Source organism: Arachis ipaensis, chromosome B7 (assembly GCF_059453495.1).
Source record: "Arachis ipaensis isolate K30076 ecotype BB chromosome B7, ASM5945349v1, whole genome shotgun sequence".
Lineage (NCBI taxonomy): Eukaryota > Viridiplantae > Streptophyta > Magnoliopsida > Fabales > Fabaceae > Arachis > Arachis ipaensis.
In genome coordinates this window covers 73,327,467-73,346,241 of record NC_142442.1, presented here as the reverse complement: position 1 = coordinate 73,346,241, position 18,775 = coordinate 73,327,467, and positions in this window count along the sequence as shown.

Here is an 18,775-nt window from a genome sequence, read left to right as displayed (position 1 = left end):
AAAAGTAATCATTTGCATTAATAAATTCTAAAAACAATCCAATTGTAACTCTGAACAAAGATTAAGGATATGGAAGAGTAAGGGAATAAGAAAACAAACTAGAATAATAACTTCAATGGAGGTAATGACTCTTCTCAATATCCAAAGCAAAAGTATAAAACTAAAAATATGTGAATGTAAAAGAAAACCTAGAGGGAGAGTAATTTTTCTCTAAGATCTAAATCTAAAACTAAAACTACGCTAATGAGAATCTCTCTTGAGTCTCTGCTCGTTCCCTGGCTCTAGTCTGTGTTTCAAGGCCGAAAACTGGGTCAAAACTCGGCCCAAAATTTCCCCCAGCATTTTCTGTGATTTCTACAGATCACGCATGTCACGCGTACGCGTCAAGCACGCACACGCGTCGCTGGTCATCTTCGTGTGTCACGCGTACGCGTCGGACACGCGCACGCGTAGTCTTATAGAACTCCAATCCACGCGCACGCGTCAGGTACGCGCACGCGTCACTGTGAAAATCTCCAGATTGCGCACACGCGTGAGCCATGCGTGTGCGTCAATGCTCGCTGGTTGTCTCCTTTATTTCTTGTGCTCCTTCCATTTCTACAAGCTTCCTCTCCATCCTCTAAGCCATTCCTGCCCTATAAAGCCTGAGAACACTGACCATACAGATCACGGCATCGAATGGTATAAAGGGGAACTAAAATACACAAATTAAAGGCTTAGGAAGCAAGTTTTCAACCATAAAACAAAACTAGGAAGGAATTGTAAAACCATGCAATTCGTATGAATAAGTGTGCAAAGACTTGATGAAACCACTCAATTGAGCACAAGATAAACCATAAAATAGTAGTTTATCAACCATTCCCAACCTGATCCTGATTGTCAAATTCTAAATCGAGAGGATGGGACTGTGGATGCTACGCCTATGCATATCGTTCCTCCTCCTTCCGCCAGGGATGCTACTACTGGGGAAACTTTGATCCCCTTATGACTTCTTGGTTTTATCTGTACAGCCCGATTTGTGGGTTTTTGAACTCTTGTTTTTTGTATCTTTGTTTATGGTTTTGGTTACCTTGACTGTTAGTTACTTTTATGCAACTTATTCCGTAGAAAAAAAAATATTTTGAACTCTTGAGGCCCTCTTTCAGGCTGCCTTCTGATTCTTTTAATGATGGCTGTGTTTCTTTTGATATGTTGATCGTTCTTTTGCAACCTTTGCAAATTTTGTAGATCTTTATAGAGTGTTGGTGCTCTACTAGCCGACCTTTTTTTGATTAGATCTTTTATCTGTCTTCTGGTTGGGTGAGATGACCCTTGGGGCTTACTTGTTTGACGACTTTTTAGTGTTCTGGCAGAACCTTTTTAGTCAGTCTTTGAACAATTTTGATAGCCTTGTTGTGGAGTCGTGGCTTTTTGGGCAGAGCTGTGTCCCTTTTAGCGCACGCTTTTCGTTGGTCTGACTTCTCTTTGTCGATTCTTCTTATGTTATTTTTAGTAATCCATTTTCAATCAGACATCGTCAGGCCTCTTTCTATGGATTACTTTTTATATCTTTGTTGCTTTAATTTGATCCGACTTCTTCTTGTCGAATCTTCTTAATTTATTTTTAGTAGTCCATTTTTAATCAGACCTCGTCAGGCCTCTTTCTATGGATTACTTTTTATAACTTTGTCGCTTTGATTGTTTTAGTCCGACTTCTTCTTGTCGGTCCTTCTTAAGTTATTTTTAGTAGTCCATTTTTAATCAGACCTTGTCAGGCCTCTTTCTATGGATTACTTTTTATAAATTCTTGCATTGATCTGTTTTGATTGCTTTCACCTTGCCGACCTTGTCGTGATCGAGCGGTGAATTTTGTTTTCACCTTGCCGACCTTGTCGTGATTGGGCGGTGAATTTGGTTTTCACCTTGCCGACCTTGTCGTGATCGGGCGGTGAATTTTTGCGCTCAGATCAATGCGTCTTGGTAGGAAACTATTTAGGGAATCTGAAAAACTTTATTCAAGTAGAAAATAGGCATATAGACAAGAATATATACATATGAGTGTTTACCCTTCTAAATCGGGTAATTTTGTAGATCTTGGCTTGAGGCCTCATTAAAAAACCTTTTCAGGAAAAAGAGTGCTCCTTAACCTAAGATCTTTATTACTTTCTAACTATAGTACCTTCTTAGGTTACAGGCATGCCATGACCTTAGTAGCTCTCGTCCCTCGAGGTCGGATACCTTGTAGTAGCCTTTTCCCAGTACCTCTACAAATCGGTAAGGTCCTTTCCAGTTAGCTGCTAGCTTTCCCTCTCCTGATCGACTTCTCCGATGTCATTTCGGATTAGAATGAGGTCGTTGTTGGCAAAGCTTCGTTGGATTACCCTCTAATTATACCTTGAAGTCATTCAACGCTTTAGTGCTTTCTCTCTTATCCGATCTCTTTCTCCGACCTCGGGTAGTAGGTCAGGTTCTTCCCTTTGGTTTTGGGAGTTGGCTTCTTCATTGTAGAGGATTATTCTGGGAGATCTTTCTTCTATCTCTACTGGGATCATTGCTTCCATTCCGTAAGCAAGTCGGAAGGGTGATTCTTCTGTGGTGGAGTGCGGAGTTGTCCGATATGCCCATAGGACTTGTGGGAGCTCTTCGGCCCAAGATCCCTTTGTGTCCTGTAGTCTCCGTTTTAACCCGGCTAGTATGACTATGTTGGCAGCTTCTGCCTGTCTGTTAGCTTGTGGGTGTTCTACAGATGTGAATTGGTGCTTTATTTTCAAGTCAACTACCAAGTTCCTGAAACCTGTATCAATAAATTGAGTACCATTATCTGTGGTGATAGAGTAAGGGACTCCAAACCTTGTAATAATATTCTTGTATAGAAGTTTGACTTTTTTGAGCAGTGGCATTGGCTAGGGGCTCTGCCTCAATCCATTTTGTGAAATAGTCCACCCATACAATGAGGAATTTGACTTGTCCCGATCCTTGGGGAAAGGGTCCAAGGAGGTCTAGCCCCCATTTGCAAACGGCCAGGGTGACGTTATACTGATGAGATCTTCTAGTGGGGCGACGTGGAAGTTAGCATGCTTCTGACATGGTGGGCATGTCTTGACGAACTCTGTTGCTTCTTTTTGTAAGGTTGGCCAGAAAAATCCAGCTCGGAGTACCTTTTTGGAAAGAGCTTGCGCCCCAAGTGGTTGCCACACATGCCACTGTGTACTTCTTCCAGGACTTCCCTTGTGTTGGAGGTTGGTACACATTTTAGGAGGGGTGTTGAGATCCCTCTTCTATATAAGATGTTGCCTACTATGGTGCAGTATTGTGCTTCTCGTATCAACCTCTTTGCCTCCTTCTTATCTGTGGGGAGTGCCTCTGTCTTGAGGTAGTTGATTATGGTGGTCATCCACCCCTGATCCTGACCTGATATGGTTAGGACATTTTCTTCCTCTAGGATTGATGGGCTTTGCAATGTTTCTTGGATGAGGCTTCTATTATTGCCCCCTAGTTTGGTGCTGGCTAGTTTTGGGAGTGCATCAGCTCGAGCATTCTGTTCCCGAGGTATATGTTGGATCTCATATTCTTCGAGTTGTCTGAGCTATTCTCTGGTCTTATCCAGATATTTTTTCATAGTGGGGTCAATGTCCTGGTAATTCCCTTCTATTTGCGAGGTAACTATTTGTGAATCACTGAAGATGGTGAGCTTTTGGACTCCTACCTCCTTAGCCAGCCTCAAACCAGCCAGTAATGCTTCATATTTGGTTTGATTATCGGAAGCAGGGAAGTCGAATTTTAATGAGAGTTTGACTTGAGTTCCCTTATCGCTTTCTATTATCACGCCTGCGCCACTCCCAGTTTTGTTCGAAGAGCCGTCCACGTAGAGTTTCCATTTTACGGGATTTTCCGGGGTATCCGTATACTCAGCAATGAAGTCGGCCAGATACTGTGACTTGATGGCTGTCCGAGCTTCATATAGAAGATCGAATTCAGACAACTCGACTGCCCACTGTAGGATTCTTCCAGCTAAGTCTGTCTTCTGTAGGATGCTTTTTATGGGCTGGTTGGTCCGAACCTTGATAGTGCGCTTGAAAGTACGAGCGAAGTCAGTGAGAAGTGAGTATGAGTGCGTACGCAAACATTTTTATCTTTTGATAGTTCAGTTCGGCCCCTTGTAAGGCTTTGCTGATGAAGTAGATGGGTTGTTGCCCACTTTCGTCTTCTCTGACTAGTGTTGAGGCTATTGCCCGATTTCCTACTGCGAGGTATAATATGAGTGCTTCTCCTTCCCGTGGTCGGGTAAGAATGGGTGGTTGCCCCAAGAATTTTTTAAAATCTTGGAACGCTTGCTCGCAACCTGTGGTCCATTCAAACCTCTTTTCTTTCCTTAATGTGTCGTAAAAGCGGAGAGATCTGATGGCTGACCCAGCTAGAAACCTGGACAGGGCTGCAAGATTTCCATTGAGCTGTTGTACTTCTTTAATGTAGGTCGGAATTTTCATGTTGAGTATGGCCTGACATTTATCTGGGTTCGCCTCAATTCCTCTTTGTGTGAGCATGAAGCCAAAGAATTTGCTAGCTTCTACTGCAAAGGTGTATTTTGCGGGATTAAGTCGCATTGCATGCTTTCTGATGGTGTCGAATACTTTGGCGAGGTCGGGCAACAAAGATTCCTCATTTTGTGTTTTTACCAGCATATTGTCTACGTAAACCTCCATCGACTTCCCAATGTGTTCTGCAAAGACTTTGTTCATCAATCTTTGGTATGTAGCCCCTGTGTTCTTGAGTCCGAAGGGCATAACTATGTAGTAATAATTTGCTTTTGGGGTCAAGAATGATGTCTTCTCTTGGTCAGGTTGATACATTGGGATCTGGTTGTACCCTGAGTAAGTGTCCATGAAGGAGAGTTACTGATATCCTGACGAAGCGTCAACTAGTGTGTCGATGTTTGGGAGTGGATAGGGATCTTTTGGGCAGGCTTTGTTGAGGACGGTGTAATCGGTGCACATCCGCCACTTTCCATTTGACTTTTTGACCAACACCATAATGGCTAGCCATAATGGGTATTTTACCTCCCTTATAAACCCTGCCTCCAATAAGGCCTGTACCTGCTCTTCTACAGCTTATGACCTTTCTGGGCCGAGCTTCCTACGCTTTTGTTGTACTGACCGAGACCTTGGGTAAACAGCTAATTTGTGGCACATTAGTCCGGGATCGATACCAGGCATGTCGGCGGCCTTCCATGCAAAGAGGTTGAAGTTGTCTTTTAAGAGCTTTATTAGTAGTTCCTTTAAATCTTCACTCAAATTTTCCCCTATATTTGTTGTTTTGCTTGGATCGTCTCCAATTTGAACTTCTTGAGTCTCACCTTCTGGCTGAGGACAAAGTTCTTTGTGAGCTCGGATTCCTCCGAGTTCTATAGTGTGGACTTCCTCCCCTTTTGGGTTGCCTTTGAGGTTCAGACTTTCATTATAACAGCGACGTGCAATTTTTTGGTCTCCTTTTATCGTGGCGATCCCTTCTGGAGTTGGGAACTTCATGCATAGATGTGGAATCGAGACCACTGCGGTGAGCTGGTTCAGTGTTGTCCGACCTATTTGGGCATTGTAAGCTGAACTCACGTCGAATACAATGTAGTCTATATTAAGTGTCCATGACCTGGTTCCCTTTCCAAAGGTTGTGTGTAGTGAGATATACCCGAGTGGTTGGATCGGGATGTCTCCTAGTCCGAACAAGCTATTTGGATATGCTCTGAGCTCTTTTTCTTGTAGGCCGAGTTTGTCGAAGGCAATTTTAAATAAGATGTCCGCGGAACTTCCCTGGTCGATTAATGTTCTGTGGAGGTTAGCATTATCTAATATAATGGTGATGACCATGGGATCATCATGTCCCGGGATGATGCCTGTTGCATCTTCTTGGGTGAAAGTAATAGTGGGGAGGTCGGATGACCTCTCTCCTTCCCCTACATGATATACTTCTTTAAGGTGTCTTTTGTGAGATGATTTAGAGATCCCTCCTCCTGCGAATCCTCCATTTATCATATGGACATGTCTCTCAAGAGTGTGAGGTGGTCGTTCAGTCCGTCTGACCTCTTCATCCCTTCTTCTTTTTCTTGATTCATCTATTTTGTTGGCTAAGTACCGATCTAGTCGACCTTCTCTTGCCATTTTTTCTATGACATTCTTCAGGTCGAAGTATTCATTAGTGGGATGTCCGTAAATTCGGTGGTACTCACAGTACTCTATCCGATTTCCCCCTCTTTTTTTGCTTTTGATTGGACGGGGTGGTGGGATCTTCTCAGTGCTGCATATTTTTCGGAAAATATCTACAAGAGACACCCGAAGGGGGTGTAATTATGGTATTTTCTAGGCTTCTCATTGATTTGATCTCCTCTTTTCTTGGATTCTTTATCCTTGTCCCGATGTGGGTAGGAAAATCCAGATTTTGAGGTTTCTCCTAATCGAGAGTTTTCCTCCATGTTAATGTACTTTTCTGTCCTTTCTTGTACCTCTTGTTGGATGCTTTTTTGATATGGAGCGACTAAAAGGTCCTTCTCGCAGGCCATTGATGAGACCCATGATGGCTGCTTCCGTTAGTAGACTTTGTCCAGACATGCTTTATTGAATCTTTCCATGTAGTTGCGAAGACTTTCCCAATCTCCTTGCTTGATCCCTAATAGGCTTGGGGCGTGTTTGGCTTTGTCCTTCTGGATGGAAAATCTGGCAAGGAATTTTTTGGCTAAGTCGTCAAAACTTGTGATGGATCTTGGAGGCAAACTGTCGAACCACTTAATTGCTGTCTTTGTCAGGGTGGTCGGGAAGGCTTTGCATCGAACGGTGTCCGAGGCATCAGTGAGATACATCCTGCTTCTGAAATTGCTGAGATGATGGCTGGGATCTGAGGTACTATCATATGACGTCATGTCGGGAGCTTTAAAATCCTTTGGAACTTTAGCTTTCATGATCTCTTTGGTGAAGGGATCTTGATCCTTGTGGGAGTTATCTTCATTGTTGGAATGAGTAGTTTTGTTTTTGAGATCTATTTCGAGCTTTAGGAGCTTGTCCTCTAGCTCTCGTTGTCGCCTAGTTTTTCTCTGTAGGTTTCTCTCAGCTTCTCATTGATGCTCGGCCTCTTTTTCGAGCTGTTTGAGGCGATCCTACTACTCTCGAAGGACATCTAAAATTTATGTATTTGGAGAATGCTTGTCTCCGTTCGGTTGAGGTGTATCCTTTGGTGTGATGTCCGCATTCTTATGCGGTGTTCTTTCTTCTAGACCAGAGTTGTGATCGTTGTCAAGGTTATCTGTCATAATGATGGGATGACTTCCAGGTTCCCCAGCAATGTCGCCAATGTTCCGTGGGTTACCTGAAACCGAAAGCCGATCTCGGAGGAGATCTACTGTGGTGGCCGAAGCTGTCATATCTGACTTGTTGGATCTGGTGATGCTGTTGATCCTTGATCACCGGAGGGGGTGGTACCTACAAGAGACTCTGATGCTTAAGTTGGCATGGGCTTTAAGCAGGTTTTTTATGTAGAATCAAAGTATCAATTATACCTGGGTGCTTCAGTGTATTTATAGTAGCGTAGGCTGACCTTTCTAGATAAGATGAGTTAGTTATCTTATCTTATCTTTAAGTGAAGTCATCTTATCTCCAAGGGAGACCGCCTTTATCTTCCTACGCCTTAGCTACCTTTAGATTTGGGCTGTGTCCCTTCATTTGGGCCTGATTGGGCTTCTTATGTCGATTTGGTCGAACTCTTTTAAAGAAGAGGTCGGGGGTCCTGACCTGAAGAGGTCGGTCTCTTTATCTTCAATCAGTCCAGGTCGGATAGCTTGACCCAGGGTGTGAACAACATTGTTTGGGTGTGCATATTGTAATTGGTTTACCTACGTGAATAATTATGTCTAATTAATAATTTGTCTACTTGATATAACTGCTTGATTGTGTTTGAACCTTCTTACTTGTGTTTGTGACTGAAAACTGGTTGGATTGTGGTGGATTGACTGTTGATTGAAATGTTTGGGCCTATGGCCGTGATTGATTATGTGATAGGTCGAAGGCCGTGAATGGTTTTTGTTTTTAGCTTAGTAAAGTATGAAAAACTAAATTGGCTCAGCATAGACTTAATGAACCTATGCTTGGAACAGTTTGGTCATTCATACTGCCTAGGAAAAGCTCTTTAAAAAAGGTTATAGAGAGGGAATTTATGCCAATTCAGAAGACTAGATAAAGTAATTCCATTGTGAGTATAGTCCAAACCGGCAATGGATCCTCTCAATCAAAATTCAATTCAAGATAATGTCACAATTCAAAACACAATTATAACTGTTTCGAGGGTTACCTAAAACTGGAGGTCGATCTCGGTCGAAATCTTTTGTACTGGTCGGTGCCGACGTGTCCGGCTGGTGAGTAGCGGCCGGAGCTGTCGTGTCTGACCTGTTGACTGGCTGTACTGCTGATCCTTGGCCACCAGAGGGTGGGGGTACCTGCAAGAGACTCCGATGCTTAAGTTAGCACGGGTATTAAGCAGGTTTTTAGTAGAATCAGAGTATGAGTTATACCTGGGTGCTCCAGTATATTTATAGTAGTGTGGGCTAACCTTTCTGATAAGATAAGTTAGTTATCTTATCTTATCTTATCTTATTTGAGTGAAGTCAGCTTATCTTCAAGGGAACCGCCTTTATCTTTATAGGCTTGGATTGCCTTTGGATTTAGGTCGTGTTCTTCTATTTAGGCCCTTTATTGGGCTTTCCTGTCGATTTGGCCGACCTCTTTGAGAAGAGGTCGGGTAGTCTGACCTGAAGAGGTCGGTTGCTTGTCGCCAATCATCCCAGGTCGGATAGCTCGACCCAGGGTATGAACAGTGCCCTTGCCTGAGCTCGGTCTTTTTGTTGAGGTCGAGTCTTTGACTTCGGTCCTTCTCTGGCGATGTCGAACTCAAGCATTTTGTCGATTCCTTTCTTTGTAGAGCCTTTTTTGAATGTGGAATGTTTTCCTTTAAAGGTGCGTGCTTTTATATCAGCGCTTTGGAAATGTGCGAGGGTTTAATACCCTCATTAATTGACTTCAAATGCCCCGTTTCCCCTTGGTTTTATTTTGAATTTTGCCATCAGAAATGGTTTTTCTTCTTCGTTCCTCTTCGTAACTTCTCCCTTTACTCTCTCATTTTCTGTTTTTCCTTAGAGTTTCACAGTTTCTTCCTGTGACGCTTGCTCTTCTACCACTTCATGTGGGAAAGGAGTGATTCTGGGTTTCTCTTTCTGTCTTCTTCCGGCGAATTTTTTCCGTTCGAGGGGTGGCTCTGTCGCTTCTTTGATCTTCAGCTTTCTTTCAAGGTTTTCTTCTATTTTCCAGGTTCGATTTTTCCTCCTCTATCATTTTATGCCTGAGTTTGATTTTTGCTTGGAGAAAGTTTGGATCTTTTTGCTTTTACTGCACCTGATTATTGCGTATTCTGGTGTTTCTTCGTATTTTTCGCCTTTCCTGTTGCTTGATGCTTTTAGGGTTTTTTTGCATGTTGTCGCCGTTTCTGCTTGTGCTTCTGATGATGGTTTTTTGCTTGGTTCAAAAAGGTTGTGTTTTTTACGATTCTCTGTTTGGCATTTTTGGTGTTGTCGAAGCTTTTTGTTGATAGACTATAAAAAGACAGTGGCTTTGACTTTTTGTACTTTTTTGTGTTTTGTCTTTTCTCCTATGAAAATGCTTGCTGTTTGAATTCTTCTTTTCTTGTTTGGGGGATGCCGAGACGTAAGCTGTAGATTTCCCCTGAAACCTTGCTTTGTTATTGCCTCCAAAGGATGCCCCAGGACTTTGGTTTGAGTCTTGGGGTTTTTCTTTTTTGTTTGTTCTTCTGTATACTAGCCGAGTTATTTTACCGTTTGTCCGAGTTGTTTTTTGGTAATCCCATCTTCTTTTCTTTATTGTAGGATTAGTTGGCCTCATGTCTTCTCGCAATAACATTGTAGAGATGTCTTCTAAAGTTCCCGAGGGGATGTCTGATTGGCTGGACTCACTTGTCTTGATGTGTGTCTCTGTGGTGGATGCTGATTTTTGTGTAGAGCTGAGGAAACGTCATAGGATTTGTGGTAGCGGCGCCCGAGAGAGGGATTATGAGCTTGTAGTTCCCGATTCTGATGAGAGGATTTGTTTTCCTACTTCGGTTGAGGGGGAGCATCCCTTTTTCTATGCCTATGAGTATTTCTTCAGCCAGTTGGACATTACCTTTCCCTTTACTGCTTTCGAAAACAATTTGTTGTGGTCTTGTAATATTGCTCCATCCCAGCTTCATCCGAATTCCTGCGGTTTTATCAATATTTTTCAGCTGCTTTGCCGAGAGTTAAGCATAACACCTTCTCAGGCTCTTTTTCTCTATCTTTTTTTATCCGCCAAGCCCGGAGGGTCTGCCAAAAAGAAAGCTTCCTGGGTTTCTTTCAGGTCTGCCCAAGGGCATAAAGTTTTTGCCATGTATGATGAATCTTTTAAATATTTTAAGAATTATTTCTTCTGAGTCCGTGATGTTGAGAGGGCCCGCCCCTTTTTTCTTGATGAAAATGATGAGCCTTCCTTTCCTCTGGAATGGCAAAAGAATGTGAGAGTGTCTCACTATACCTGGGACATGCTTGACGAGGTTGAACGAGCTTTTGTAGTTGTTCTCGAAGATTTATGGGGGAAACCACCCCATCTTGATACAAAAAGGTTTTTGAGTGACCCGTCTTTGGTTCGAACTATTTTAGGTACTGTCCGACTTGTTTACATACTTGCTTTTTAGTTTTACTTCTTCTTTTATAACCCATTGCTATGGTTGATTCAGTTTTTTCAAAGATGTCGAAGAACACCGATTCTATACAGGCCTACAAAAAAGCGAAGAAGGCTGCTGCTGCTCAAAATATCTCGGCCAAGGCGGCGGAAGAGGGGTCTTCGCAAGTTCAGGTGAAGCCACCCGTAGCGAGCTCTCCTGGGCCGAGGAAGGTGGTTCCCACTCCTCGGGTTCGCCTGGCCGAGCCTCCACAGTCTTTCGCTGCTACCTCTGGTGCTCCTCCCAACAAGGAACAAAAAACAATTGAGCCTTTCAACCTTGATGCCCCTGACTTTGACGCGGTCGAGTTCATAGATCAGCAGATCGGTCCTTACGGTGTCCTTCCTATGGATGATGTATCACTCCTTCGTCATTTGGACTTTATAACTCGGAGTAGTGTAAAAATGGCACATATGGGAGCTGTCTTGTACCGAACGGCTCAGAATCTTTCTCTCCATGCCACCAAAGCCTTCATGGAGGAGGCCAAATAGGAATTCGATCGGATGAAGGGCTTGAAAGAGGAGCTTGAGATGAAGGTGACCAAACTGGAGAAGGATCTGGAGAATGAGAAGGCAAGTTCTCTTGCTCTGGCGGCTTCTGTGCGGTAGGCTGAGGACATGGCATTGAGGCATAAGGACAGTTATGTTACATCTTATCAGGAGGTGGTGCATCTGAGGGAGGAGCTGGAGTCTGCCCGAGTTGATTACTCCGAGCTCCAGGGGCATCTCATTGGCAGTGTGAATGCTGCTTATGAGAATCTAAAGGACCAGGTCCGAATTATTGCTCCCGAGGTTGACCTGACTATTTTTAGCTTGGACAATATTGTGAGGGATGGAAAAATTGTTCCCGACGACCAAGATGACGATGATGTCGAACCACCCTCTTCGCCTGCTGTTAAAGTGTCGACCTCTATAGTTCCTCCTGCTGGGATTGCTCGTCCAGAATTAGATCCTGATTGTCAAATTCTGAACAGGGACGATGGTACGGTGGATGCAGTGCCTCTCCAAACTCGCCCTCCTTCACCCCAGACTGATGCCACTGAGAAGGCTCCCAATCTTAACTAATCTTTCTTGGATGTTTGTGTAGATAGCCCGACTTGTGGGCTTTTTAAACTTTTTTTTTCTGTAATTTGAATATTTTACTGACTGTTGATACTCCTTCCGGTTGCTTGTTCAACAACATTTGATTTTTGAAAAACCAACAAGTAGCTTTCAAGCTTTTGGGCTCGACCCTGAAGCTTGTTTATAATATTGTATTTTATATCATGCTTGTTTGCACTTGTCTTGGCACTTTTCTGGGTTTTGAGGATGCTGAAACCTTGCTGCTCGGCCTCTTTTAATTGCTTTTGTGCTTATTGCTCGTAGCTTGGATCCCACTTGTATTTCGGTTTTCTGGCTCTTACTAGCAATCCATAATCGATTTCTTTTTGTTGGTCCTTTTTCCAGTTATTTTTGTAGTCCTCTTTTTTGGACCTTTGTCAGGTCTCTTTCAGGGGCTACTCTATAACTTGTTGGTTGTGGGAGACTGTCTTCTTTGCGTCGTCCTTTTCCAAGTTACTTTTGTAATCCTCTTTCTTGGACCTTTGTCAGGTCTCTTTCAGGGATTACTTTTATAACTTGTTTGTAGGTGGGCGACTTCTTCATGTCGTCCTCTTCTAAGTTATTTTTGTAATCCTCTTTCTTGGACCTTTGTCAGATCTCTTTCAGGGATTACTTTTATAACTTGTTTGTAGGAGGTCGACTTCTTCATGTCGTCCTCTTCTAGGTTATTTTTGTAATCCTCTTTCTTGGACCTTTGTCATGTCTCTTTCAGGGATTACTTTTATAACTTGTTTGTAGGAGGTCGACTTCTTCATGTCGTCCTTTTCTAAGTTATTTTTGTAATCCTCTTTCTTGGACCTTTGTCAGGTCTCTTTCAGGGATTACTTTTATAACTTGTTTGTAGGAGGTCGACTTCTTCATGTCGTCCTCTTCTAAGTTATTTTTGTAATCCTCTTTCTTGGACCTTTGTCAGGTCTCTTTCAGGGATTACTTTTTTAACTTGTTTTTGTAGGAGACCGACTTCGTTAGGTCGATCTCTTCTAAGTTATAGCAATTCCTCTTTTATAGGGTTGGCCAGACCTCTTTCCAGGGATTTGCTGATAACTTGGGTTGACTTGGTCCGAATTCTTTATGCCAGCCAGTTTTTAAGTTATTATTTAGCAATCCATAAGACCTCGTCAGGTTCTTTTTTCGGATCACTTTCGATAACTTCTTGCATTATTCTGTGTTCATCTTTGCCGATTTGTAGAAGGTGGTTTCTGTCTTTCTTTGGTCGACCTTTAGATGAATCGTGTTTTCATCTTTATTGGTCTTTTATCGTGATCGTGCAGTGAATCTGTTTTTCACTTTCTGCCGATCTGTTGCTTTATAATCAGACGATGAATGCTTCAGATTAATATGTCTTGAGAGTTTCTAAAATATTTTTTATTCAAAAGAAAGTGCAAGTATATACATGTTTGGAGTTTTTCATCCTTTTAAGTCGGATAATATCTGGATCTCAACTTGGTGCCTCATTAAAAAAACTTTTCAGGAAAAAGAGTGCATCCTATGATGAGATCTTTTACCTTCTCTAGCTATAGTACCTTCTTAGGTTGCAAGCGTGCCACGATCTGGGAGCTCTCGTCCATCGAGTTCGGACAGTCTGTAGTAGCCCTTCCCAAGTACTTCTATGACTCGGTAGGGTCCTTTCCAGTTTGCTGCCAACTTTTCTTCTCTGGGTCGAGTTGTTCAGATATCATTTTGGATTAGGATGAGATCATTCTCCGCAAAACCTCTTTGCACTACCTTTTGATTATATCTTGAAGCCATTCGGCGCTTTAGCGCTTCTTCCCTGATCTAAGCTCTTTCTTGAATTTCCGGAAGTAGGTCGAGTTCTTCTCTTTGAAGTTGCGAGTTGGCTTCTTCATTGTAGTGAACTAATCTAGGCGACCCTTCCTCGATCTCTACTGGGATTATTGCCTCCACTCCGTACGCTAATCGGAATGGTGATTCGTTTGTGGTGGAATGTGGCGTGGTTCAATATGCCCATAGGACCTGTGGAAGTTCTTCAGGCCAAGCTCCCTTCGTATCTGCAGTCTCCGTTTCAACCCAGCCAATATGACTTTGTTGGCAGCTTCAGCTTGCCCATTGGCTTGAGGATGTTCGACGGAGGTGAACTGGTGCTTTATGTTCAAGTCGGCTACTAATTTCCTGAAGCCTGCATCTGTGAATTGAGTGCCATTGTCTGTGGTGATGGAGTATGGAACCTCGAACCTTGTGACAATGTTCCTATATAGGAATTTCTGGCTTCTTTGAGCAGTGGCGTTGGTTAGGGGCTCTGCCTCAATCCACTTTGTGAAATAGTCTACTCAGACTATGAGGAATTTGACTTGTCCTGATCCCTGGGGAAAGGATCCGGAAGATCGAGTCCCCATTTTGCAAATGGCCAAGGCGAAGTTACGCTGATGAGTTCTTCTGGCGGGGCGATGTGAAAGTTGGCATGTTTCTGGCATGGGGGACATGTCATTACAAATTCTGTAGCTTCCTTTTGTAGAGTTGGCCAGTAAAATCCCGCCCGAAGTATCTTTTTGGTGAGAGCTTGTGCCCCAAGATGATTGCCACAAATACCGCTGTGTACTTCTTCTAAAACTTCCCTTGTGTTAGAGGTCGGCACACATTTTAACAATGGTATTGAAATCCCTCTTTTGTATAGGGTGTTGTTTATGATGGTGTAGTACTGAGCCTCCCATTTTAACCTCTTTGCTTCCTTCTCATTTGTGGGTAGTGTTTCTTTTTTGAATTAATTAATTATGGGGGTCATCCATCCTTGATCCTGACTTGTTATAGCTAGGACTTTTTCTGCTTCCGAGATTGACGGGTTCTGTAGCATTTCCTGGATAAGGCTTCTATTGTTGCCCCCTGGTTTGGTGCTGGCTAGCTTTGAGAGTGCATCAGCTCGGGCATTTTGTTCGCGGGGTATGTGGCAGATCTTATATTCCCTGAGTTGTCTGAGCTGTTCTTTGGTTATATCCAAATACTTTTTCATGGTGGGATCTTTGGCTTGGTGACTCCCTGTTATCTGTGAGGTGACTACTTGTGAGTCACTGAAGATGTTGAGTTTTTGAGCTCCAACCTCCTTAACCAGCTTCAAAACAGCTAGTAACGCTTCATATTCTGCCTGGTTGTTTGAGGCCGGGAACCTAAATTTGAGGGAAAGCTCAACTTGGGTTCCTTGGTTGCTTTCTATTATCACACCTACGCCGCTTCCAGTCTTATTTGAAGACTCGTCCACGTAGAGATTCCATTCTGTTGGGGTTTCTAGGGTATCTGTGAATTCTGCAATAAAGTCGGCCAAGTATTGTGATTTGATGGCTGTCCGAGCTTCGTATTGGAGGTCAAACTCGGATAACTCAACTGCCCATTGTAAAATTCTGCCTGCTAGATCTATTTTCTGTAATATCCCCTTTATGGGCTGGTCGGTCCGAACCTTAATGGTGTGGGCCTGGAAGTATGGGCGAAGTCGTCGAGATGTCAGTATGAGAGTGTAGGCGAACTTTTCTATTTTTTGGTAGTTCAGCTCTGATCCCTGCAATGCTTTACTGATGAAATATACAGGCTGTTGCCCTTTGTCGTCCTCTCGAACTAGTGCTGAGGCTACTGCCTGACTTCCTACTGCAAGGTATAATACAAGTGGTTCTTCCTCTCGTGGTCGAGTTAGGATAGGCGGTCGTCCTAGGAAGTTTTTGAAATCCTGGAAGGCTTGCTCGCATTCTATTGTCCATTCGAACTTCTTTCCTTTCCTTAAAGTGGCATAGAAGGGGAGAGATCTTATTGCTGATCCTGCTAAGAATCTGGATAAGGCTGCCAATCTCCCGTTGAGTTGTTGTACCTCTCTGACACAAGTCGGGCTCTTCATGTTGAGTATAGCCTGGCAGTTGTCTGGATTTTCTTCAATTCTTCTTTGTGTGAGCATGAAACCTAAGAATTTGCCCGTTTCTACTGCAAAGGTGCACTTTGTGGGATTGAGTCGCATGTCATGCTTCCTTATAGTGTCGAACACCTGGGCCAGGTCGGACAATAATGTTTCTTCGCTTTGTGTCTTTATTAACATGTCGTCCACGTAGACTTCCATGATTTTTCCGATATGATCTGAAAAGACTTTGTTCATTAGCCTTTGACAGGTAGCTCCCGCATTCTTGAGGCCGAAAGGCATCACAATGTAGTAGTAATTTGCTTTTGGCGTTAAAAATGAGGTCTTTTCTTGATCTGGTGGATACATGGGAATTTGGTTGTATCCAGAATATGCATCCATAAATGAGAGGTATCTATATCCAGAGGAAGCATCTACCAGGGCGTCGATACTTGGGAGTAGGTAAGGATCTTTTGGGCAGGCTTTGTTGAGGTCGGTGTAGTCGGTGCACATTCGCCACTTCCCATTTGATTTTTTCACCGAGACGACGTTAGCTAGCCATAGTGGGTAATTGACTTCTCTTATGAATCCTGCCTCCAGTAGTGCTTGTACCTGTTCTTTCACAGCTTGGGATCGTTCTGGCCCAAGTTTTCTTCGTCTCTGCTGTACCGGTCGAGATCCTGGATAGACTGCCAACTTGTGACTCATTAGTTTGGGGTCTATGCCTGGAATATCTGTAGCTTTTCATGCGAAGAGATCGACATTATCTCGTAAGAACTGTACTAGTAATTCCTTTCCATCTCCCTTCAAGATTGTGCTAATATTAGTTGTTTTGTCCGAGGTATCCTCGATCTGAACTTTCTCTATTTTTCCTTCAGGTTGTGGACGGAGTTCTTCACGTCTCTGAACTCCACCAAGTTCAACTGTATGGAACTCTTTTCCTCTACCTCTGAGGTTTAGACTTTCGTTATAACAGCGACGTGCCATCTTTTGATCTGCTTTTATCGTGGCTATCCCTTCTGTAGTTGGGAATTTCATACATAGATGTGGAGTCGAGACTATTGCACCGAGTTGATTTAGTGTTGTCCGACCTATTAGGGCATTGTAGGCTGAACTCACGTCAACCACAATTTAGTCTATCTTGAGTGTTATGGATTGGTTCCCTTTTCCGAAGGTTGTATGTAGCGACACATATCCCAGTGGTTGTACGGGGTATCTCCGAGTCCGAACAGGCTGTTCGGGTATGCTCTAAGCTCCTTTTCTTCCAAGCCGAGTTTGTCGAAGGCAGTTTTGAATAAGATGTCGGCAGAACTCCCTTGGTCTATTAATGTGCGGTGGAGATTGGCGTTTGCCAGTATGATGGTGATGACCATGGGATCATCGTGTCCTGAGATGACACCGGATGCGTCTTCTTTGGTGAACGTGATTGCAGGGATGTTGAGTGCTTCCTCCTTCCCTTCGACATGATATACTTCTTTGAGGTATCTTTTGCGGGATGATTTGGAGATTCCACCTCCTGCAAATCCTCCGTGTATCATATGGACATGTCTTTCTGGCGTACGAGGTGATCGCTCAGCTCGTCCGACATCTTCATCTCTTCGTCTTTTTCTTTGTTCATCATCTCGGGTGGCTAGATACCGATTTAGTTTTCCTTCCCTTACTAACTTCTCTATGATGTTTTTTAAGTCGAAGCACTCGTTGGTGGAATGTCCTCAGACCCGATAATATTCACAGTATTCGTTCCGATTTCCTCCTCCTCTTTTGCCTTTGAGTGGTCGAGCTGGGGGTATCATTTCTGTGTTACAGACTTCTTTGTAAATATCCACAAGGGACATCCGAAGAGGGATGTAATTATGATACTTTTTGATTTTTTTGCCCGTTCGATCTTCCTTCTTCTTGGATTCTTTATCTTTATCTCGGTAGGTAAAACCGGATTTCGAGGCTTCTCCAAGTCGGGAATTTTCTTCCATGTTGATGTACTTCTCTGTCCGCTCTTGTACCTCATCTAAGGATGTGGGATATTTCTTTGATATAGATTGGCTGAAAGGTCCTTCTCGTAGGTCGTTGATGAGGCCCATGACGGCAGCCTCTGTTGGTAAGCTTTGTATGTCGAGGCACGTTTTGTTGAATCTTTCCATGTAGTTGTGAAGACTTTCCCGATCTCCTTGCTTGATACCTAGTAGACTGAGGGCGTGCTTAGCCTTGTCTTTTTGGATGGAGAATCTGGCCAGGAGTTTTTTGGCCAGGTCGTCAAAGTTGGAGATGGACTTTGGAGGTAGGTTGTCGAACCATCTAATTGCTGTCTTCGTGAGAGTCGTTGGAAAAGCTTTGAAGCGAACAGCGTCCGAGGCGTCGGTGAGGTACATTCTGCTTCTAAGGTTGCTGAGGTGATGGTTGGGATCTGTAGTGCCATCATACAAAGTCATATCCGGAAGTTTGAAGTCTTTAGGGATTTTAGTCTTCATGATTTCCCTAGTGAATAGATCTTGATCTTTGCGAGAGTTGTCTTCAGGGGTGGTCCGGGTAGTCTTTGCTTTGAGATCGGCTTCAAGTTGTAGAAGTTTATCCTCTAATTCTCGACGTCGCCTTACCTCTCTTTGTAGATCTTTACTGACTTCTTGCTGGTACTGGCTTTCATTTTCGAGTTGCTTTAGGCGATCTTGAAGTGCTTCTATTACTCTCGGATGTGATGAGTTTTTGTCTCTGTTAGATTCCAGAGTGTCCTTTGGTGTAGCACCCGTGTTTTTGTGCGGCGTTCTATCCTCTAAATCTGAGTCGTGGTCGTTCTCCTGTTCATCCGCTATGGTGAAGGGATAACTTCCAGGTTCCCCGACAACGGTGCCAATGTTCTGAGGGTTACCTGAAACTGGAGGTCGATCTCGGTCGAGATCTTCTGTACTGGTCGGTGCCGACGTGTTCGGCTGGTGAGTGGCGGCCGGAGCTGTCGTGTCCGACCTGTTGACTGGCTGTACTGCTGATCCTTGGCCACCGGAGGGTGGGGGGTACCTGCAAGAGACTCCGATGCTTAAGTTAGCACGGGTATTAAGCAGGTTTTTAGTAGAATCAGAGTATGAGTTATACCTGG